Source organism: Boleophthalmus pectinirostris, unplaced genomic scaffold (genome assembly GCF_026225935.1).
Source record: "Boleophthalmus pectinirostris isolate CB_2022bp ecotype Guang Dong unplaced genomic scaffold, ASM2622593v1 HiC_scaffold_7, whole genome shotgun sequence".
Lineage (NCBI taxonomy): Eukaryota > Metazoa > Chordata > Actinopteri > Gobiiformes > Gobiidae > Boleophthalmus > Boleophthalmus pectinirostris.
In genome coordinates, this window is record NW_026571473.1 from 31,178,075 (window position 1) to 31,184,845 (window position 6,771).

At 40.7% G+C, this 6,771-nt stretch overlaps 1 pseudogene; it reads right to left on the minus strand.

The window, feature by feature from the left end:
* Positions 1 to 619: 619 nt before the first annotated feature.
* LOC129412091 (transcriptional repressor CTCF-like) lies at positions 620 to 5,672 on the minus strand (annotated as a pseudogene).
* Positions 5,673 to 6,771: the final 1,099 nt, after the last annotated feature.

Consider the following 6,771-nt stretch of genomic DNA (forward strand, 5'->3'; position numbering starts at 1 on the left):
GTTTTATTTATTGTGAAAGGTTGACCATCACTTCGGAAATCATGCTTGGTTTAGTTACTGTGGCAACAAGGATGTCCCTAAACGATGAGAAGTCTTGTCACTTTTCCCTGAAGCCGCCGCGGCTCCTGCGGAAAAAAACAAAACAAAATAAAAAAAAAAACAAAACAAAAAAAACAAAAAACAACGGAGCTCTGTTTCCCTGGCGAGGTAACTGAAAAGATCTCACCCGGGTCGCAAAACCATATAGCCTCTAAACTTACACGACTAATTGTGGGGGTTTCCTTCAGAATTTCATTAGGGTGCCGTATAAAGTAATGTGTTAACTGCTAGCTAGAAGTAAACGAAGCAACAGGTTCATTTACAAAGGTGCCATTCTGCCAAATACAGGCGGTATAATTTATCTATGGCCAAATCTTTACCACATTGGTGGGCGATTTTACCACTGATCTATTAAAATAAAGTAACTTCATTGATAGGTCTTTTTCTAGTTTCTAACAACGCAATTTTACATTGACTTTTTAATAGATTTTGGGAGAGAAAAGTCAAGACTACATTAGCCACCATACTGTGAATTAACATACGATTTATTGCGATGAAGAAAAGAGGAAGCGAAACAAGATTTAATAACAGTTCGTCTGTTTAATAAAATATAATTGCAAGCAAAATACAGAGATTCTGTGTTAGCATCAGCCAAGTTCTGAAAAATACAATGCCATCATTGAACTGTAACATAACCACTCTTCCAAACCACACAGTTAAAAACATTGGTAATTAATAGTTACTGGTGCAGGATGGTTTCACAGCTATACATTTCATTTTGCCTCAAACTTTAAAAATATTATTCAGCACTACCAGTTGTACAAAAGGCAGCATCACCCAAGAGTGGAATGGCTACAAAAAAAGCTAAACTAATATTTTCTTGCACCTAATCCATGTCTATAGTACATATGCATCTAGGATTACAATAGCGCATAAGATAAGCAGTCTAGAAGCATTTAAAAACTAGTACAGACTCACACAGAAACTATCCAATATCATGTATGGCTACATTTAACACCAGGATCCCCTTTGAAAACTGACATGATGCTGTAATAACCAGCAAGTACAGTTCCAGTTAGTTTTTAAATCTAATCTGAGAAAAGTCTCTTCAGAAAAGATGGTGTAATGCAATCAAACCCGATAAAGACTGAAAAATAACTTCTACAGGTTGAGGACACAGGCATTAAATGCAGCCATTTTTTACCCCATTCATCATTTTGGTATGCAATTCTGTTGCAAGATCTGTACCACAGTTTGGATACATACATGATTAAAAATGGTTGATTTTACAGTGATTTCTGTGCAGGTTGCAAGTTTCAATCTAAACACATGTAATGTGAAAGAGGGGCCGTCTATACAGCAGGCCATCACCGGTCCATCATGCTGAGGATCATCTCAGGGGTCAGATCTCCATTTGGCGGGGCCTCTGTCAACTGCGGATCCTGCACAGCTTCTTCCACTTGGGACAGCTCTTCCATCTGAATTGTAGCGTTTCCTTCACCAACAATCACCTCTTCTGCGATGTCATCTTCCTGTTCCGCTCCTACCTCCTTCTTCACAATAATATCATTCACTTCCCCAGTGACCTCATCCTCCACCCGAATGATGGCAGCAGCTACAATGCAGCAATTAAACATTCAGGTTTGTGTTTTCCCAGTTATTACCCATTTAAAACACATTCTGCTGTACCCCCCGTTAACTGACCTAGAAGACTCACCTTGTGGCTTGTTCTTTGGGGGTCTTCCACGTTTCCTCTTAACTGGGGGCTCTGGGGCTGGTACAGGAGCAACTGGTGAAGCCTGTTCCATCTCCATCTCAGCAAGGAGATCCTCCTCATCCTCCTCCTCCATTTCTGGGAGGGCAAATAATTGTTCACACATTTTCCATTAAGAACTTCCATCCCAAATTGATACAACTACAAATCAAATATCCATTTTATACCAGTATCATCCTCCTCATCATCATCATCCCTCTTTGACTGCATCTTCCTCTTCCGCCCCCGACGTCCCTTTTTGGGTGGAGTTCCATTTTCATCACCTGTATTTTCACCTGTGCAATTGTCAGCATGGCGAAGCATGGTGTTCTGCAATCAGAAGCATTAGATTAAGAACATGCTTTGCAATCAGAACATTAATTATAATATAGAGGAAGTAGCCATCTTACTCTGCGGGTAAATGTTTTGCTGCATTTTGCTACATACAAATGCTGTAGGAACAAAGTTTGGATCGTGGTAGCGCTTGAAGTGCATGTCCAGGAGCTGTTTCTGCCGAAAAGTCTTCTCACACTGACTACAAGCAAACGGCTTCTCTCCAGTGTGTGTTCGCTTGTGCATCACCATGTGACGCTCCTACAAGCAAAGCAATAGTTCATTACTTGTTTGAGACACAAAGCCTAACCAGTGCTCATGAAAATACCTGTCTACAACAGTAGTCACACATGTCACACTTGAAGCGTTTCTCATTCTTATGAGTCTTCTGGTGCTGAATTAAAGCATATCTCTCATGGAACACAGCATCACAATAACGGCACTTTTTCCCAGTTTCAATAAATGAGTGCTGCTTCCTCAAATGTACACCTAAGATGAAGAGGTCATTAGTTACAATTGGCAACAAAGATGACAGATTTACAACTACGTACATACCAAGATCACTCTTTCGCGCAATAACCGTGTCACAGTGTGGACAGTGGAATTTTGCCACATTCTCTGTGTGTTTCTGGAGAATGTGCATCTTCATAGTACCACTCTGTGTAAACCGTGCATGACAAATGTAGCACTCATAGGGCTTTTCACCTGTAACCAAATATCAGTCTTATTCAGGGTTTTGCTCCAGTGTCTGCCCCTGACAAGCTCACAAGCATCTTACCTGAATGAGTCCTCATGTGTCGCTTTAGCTTGTATGTGTCTCTGCTCGCATAACTGCACAAGCTGCACTGGAAAGGCCTCTCTCCAGTATGGGAACGAATATGCCTTTTCAGCTTACTGACCTAAAACACAAAATGCATTTTTTTTTTTTTTTAAAAGGGGAAAAAGCAGAGCTTCAACTGACTTTAACATGCCTGAATGTTTGCTGTAACAGTAAAATGTCCCTGCCAGTATGTTTGTCAGCTTCAGTCAGAGACATTAAACAGTGATGATTTCCTCATGTACTGCTGGAGCTGCTTTGTGGTACAATTTGCAGTGGTGTCAGCTAAAGAAAGCTAGTGTACCAACTACAGCTACAAAGAGAAGAAAGTTCTGAGTCAGCCCTATTCTTTGCAAAAATTAATAAGAAGCCTTTATTTTTTTGATAATTCCTTTTAGATGTTTGATCAATGTAATGTGACAGTAATTAGGCCTGGATATTGCTTAACAGTTGAGAGTCTGAGGCCAGAACAAATACTGGACTAGTAACTTAACAGGGTTGTACATACCTCCACACTAGAGTAATCGCACATCGAGCACTTGAATGGCTTCTCGTGTGTATGTTTTATAGCGACGGTGGCGGACCAGCTCTCCACTTGTCACAAAAGCCATGTCACAGTCAGTGCATTTATGAGGCCGTGTACCTACACATTAGAAATCTGTTAACTCTAGCTATAACCATCAGAAAATAATGTAAAAAGGCCAATGCCTTGAGAAAGGGAGTACCTGTGTGAGTGTTGAGGTGGTTTCTGAGCAGCGTGACTGTTCTAAAGGCCCTTCCACACAAGTGACATTTGTGTGGCCTTTCATCTGTGTGGCTCTTCATGTGACGGTCCAGGTTAGAGCGACGAGGACAAGTGTAGCTACACAACTCACACTGAAAGGTCTTCTTAACACCTACAAATAAAAAGACATTAAAAAGGGCATCATTAATGACATCCAGAATGGACTCAACCCAAAAAAAAAAAAAAAAAAAAAAACCCAAACAAACAAACAACCTTTCTTCTTTATTTTTGTGGGCTTAGGTGGTTTCATGTTGCCAACAACTTTCTCAGCATTCACTTCAGACAGCAGCCCCTCTTGCTGCTCTTCTTCAAAGTCATACACAGACACATCCATGTCTCTGTCCCCCTCAGCATAACGCAATCTGCTCTTCTTTCCCTTCTTTACTTTGCGGACAGTTGTAATGGGCTGATAATCTGGGTCTTCCTGGTCCTGAGGGGGCATCTCCTCTCCAATGTTCTCATCCTCTTCCTCTTCTGCTGCTGCTTCCTGAAGTTCCTCATGGGTTGCCTGGAGTTCCTCATGCTCCACAGTCTCCACTTCACCATTGGCACCTACTTTCACCACCTGAAAGAAAATGTTTACATTAGCTGGTAGAAATGCTGTTTAAACTAGAGGTACATTGTGATCCCCAGAAACACTTTCTTACCTGAAAGCCTTCAGGCAAAGGCAGTGTGTGTGACATATGACAGGTTCTGCATCCTTGTTAGCCGCAGTAGCCTCAACATAAGTTGCCTGAAGACCCTCAACTGTTGTAGTTGAGACGGGCACCTGCACCAACTGAAGCTGCCCAAGTCCCAAAGCAGCACCAGCCTGCTCCTCCATGTTAACTACCTGCATATCCCCCAAATTTTATATATATTTTAATCTTTTAATACTTGTCCATTACATTTCAACACTAAAGGCATCACTTACCTGAAGTGTAATGATTTGACCTTCATCTCCACCAGTTACGGTTACAGTGCCGCCCCCTTCCAGTACTTCAGTCTTCATTTGTAAAAGAGTTGGGTCTAGTGCATCCATGACCATCATCTCCATGTTGCCAGTCACCTCTCCCTGCTGAGCTACAGCTGTGCCCTGTAACAGAGCCTCTCCACCCTCTGATAGGACTTTTCCATCAACAGCAGCATCCATGGAAACAACCTCGCCCTCCATGGCAATGGGCCCCGCAGCACCCTGATAAATGAAAACGGTCAAGACTCTACAAAATACTTTTCTAAAACAATTATAACTATGTGCACTTATAGTAACTATGTTCACTTATAGTGCCGCGGCAGCCCCTTGTGGCCATGGGACTGTATTAAGTAAATAAGTTTATGGACGTATTAGAAATGGTAGCGATCAGACTTTAAAATCAGAAGACAGATAAAATAAACGATTTGTGGATAGTTTTGGGATATGTACAATACACTTGGTACCCTTGATTTTAGAACAATGTCACTCCACTAATCAATGCATCAAACTTACCCTGGATGCATGCGTTGACCGAGGGAAAGTGGGGTATTATGGATTATTTAAAACTTGTGCAAATGTACAAATCCCAGCAACCACCCACTGAGGCATCTAAAGACATCACATTTAAGTTACTTGTTGGAAGTTTTAAAAAGGATCAAATTGCAAATTATTCTTTAACGCATCACTAATGAAAATAAAATGTCTAACATGATAGGTTTGGTCGACATGTATATCTTCAAATCATCTATCAAGTTGTATATTTTACAACTGAACAAAAATGCAATGTTCTCAACTACTTGTACATCAACTGTGAGTAGTTGGTTAACTGGAGAGGCGCGATACGTCTGAAAACAGGAAACAAAGGGCACGATAAGATGGACGACAGGCCTAAACTAACTTTAAACCTGAAGAGAGCAAATCAAAGCCATCCCTGCGCGTGCACACAACAATATGGCCCAAAAACGAATACATAGTCGACCGAAACATCAAGTTTCACTTTATGGACGGATTTTGTGAATTTTGGATAACGATAGAGGGAGACAAACACCCCCGCCAGCCTGTAAGCACTACCGTGACACCTAGAGGCCGACGACAGATCCTACAAAAACCTTTACATGTTTAGGGGCAAAGTGAGCGTTTTACTTACCGTTCACTGCTTCTGATTCTGGTTATATTCACTTGGAAGACGAATGAGTACCCTTGATCCCTTCAATCCTGCTGCCGATGTACGAGCGAGCTAAGCACCAGCCTTAAAATTTTCTCCCGCTTTGGAGAGTGGGCCCTGCATAAAAATGGCGGCCCATATGAGCTTCTCCGCATGCGCACTCGCCCTCCCAGAAGGGTTGAGAGGCGTGGTCTGTGGGTGCCGCAGCTCATCGGGCGCCACTTTTGAATTTAGCGGCACTGTGGCGCTCCACAAGCTGTTAGTCATTATAATTAGCTTTGAAAGACCATAAACAAGTCAACAGTGACCCTAATTGTGAGGGATTTTTATTTTTATAAACAGCTGTTGAATAGGCTGGCCGCGGGCCTAACTGACCTAAGTTTTAAATCGTAATTTTTAAATCAGCCACAAGAGGGCACACAACTATAACAAAAATACTAACTACAGCATATTATCTGTCACAATCAGTATTCCATAAGTAATAACATAACCATAACTTCCATGATTATAACATAAAGGTGTTTGTTGGAGTTTATAAAATATATACCCTTTAAGTTATTAATATTTGCTCCCACTGTCCTATTTTTAAATGTATTATAAACAGAAATTAATGATACAGATGTGGGTCATCGGTAGAGCTCAGGTCCCAGGTATTTAAACCGACATAACTTCAAATAAATAATAAATAAATTAAAATGTTATTACCAAAATGTCAACAATCATGTAATGAATTATGCTACTGAAAGATATAGTATTTTTTGTGAAGTCTATATTGCATCTATATTGCATCTTATCTAATATAAATATATGCATATATACATGATATGTGATACAATTTTCACTGTACATGATGTTCACTTATTGTTATTTGTATCTTAATTTGTCATTCTGAGCTTTGCAAGCATCTTTTCCGAGTGTTAAATTAATA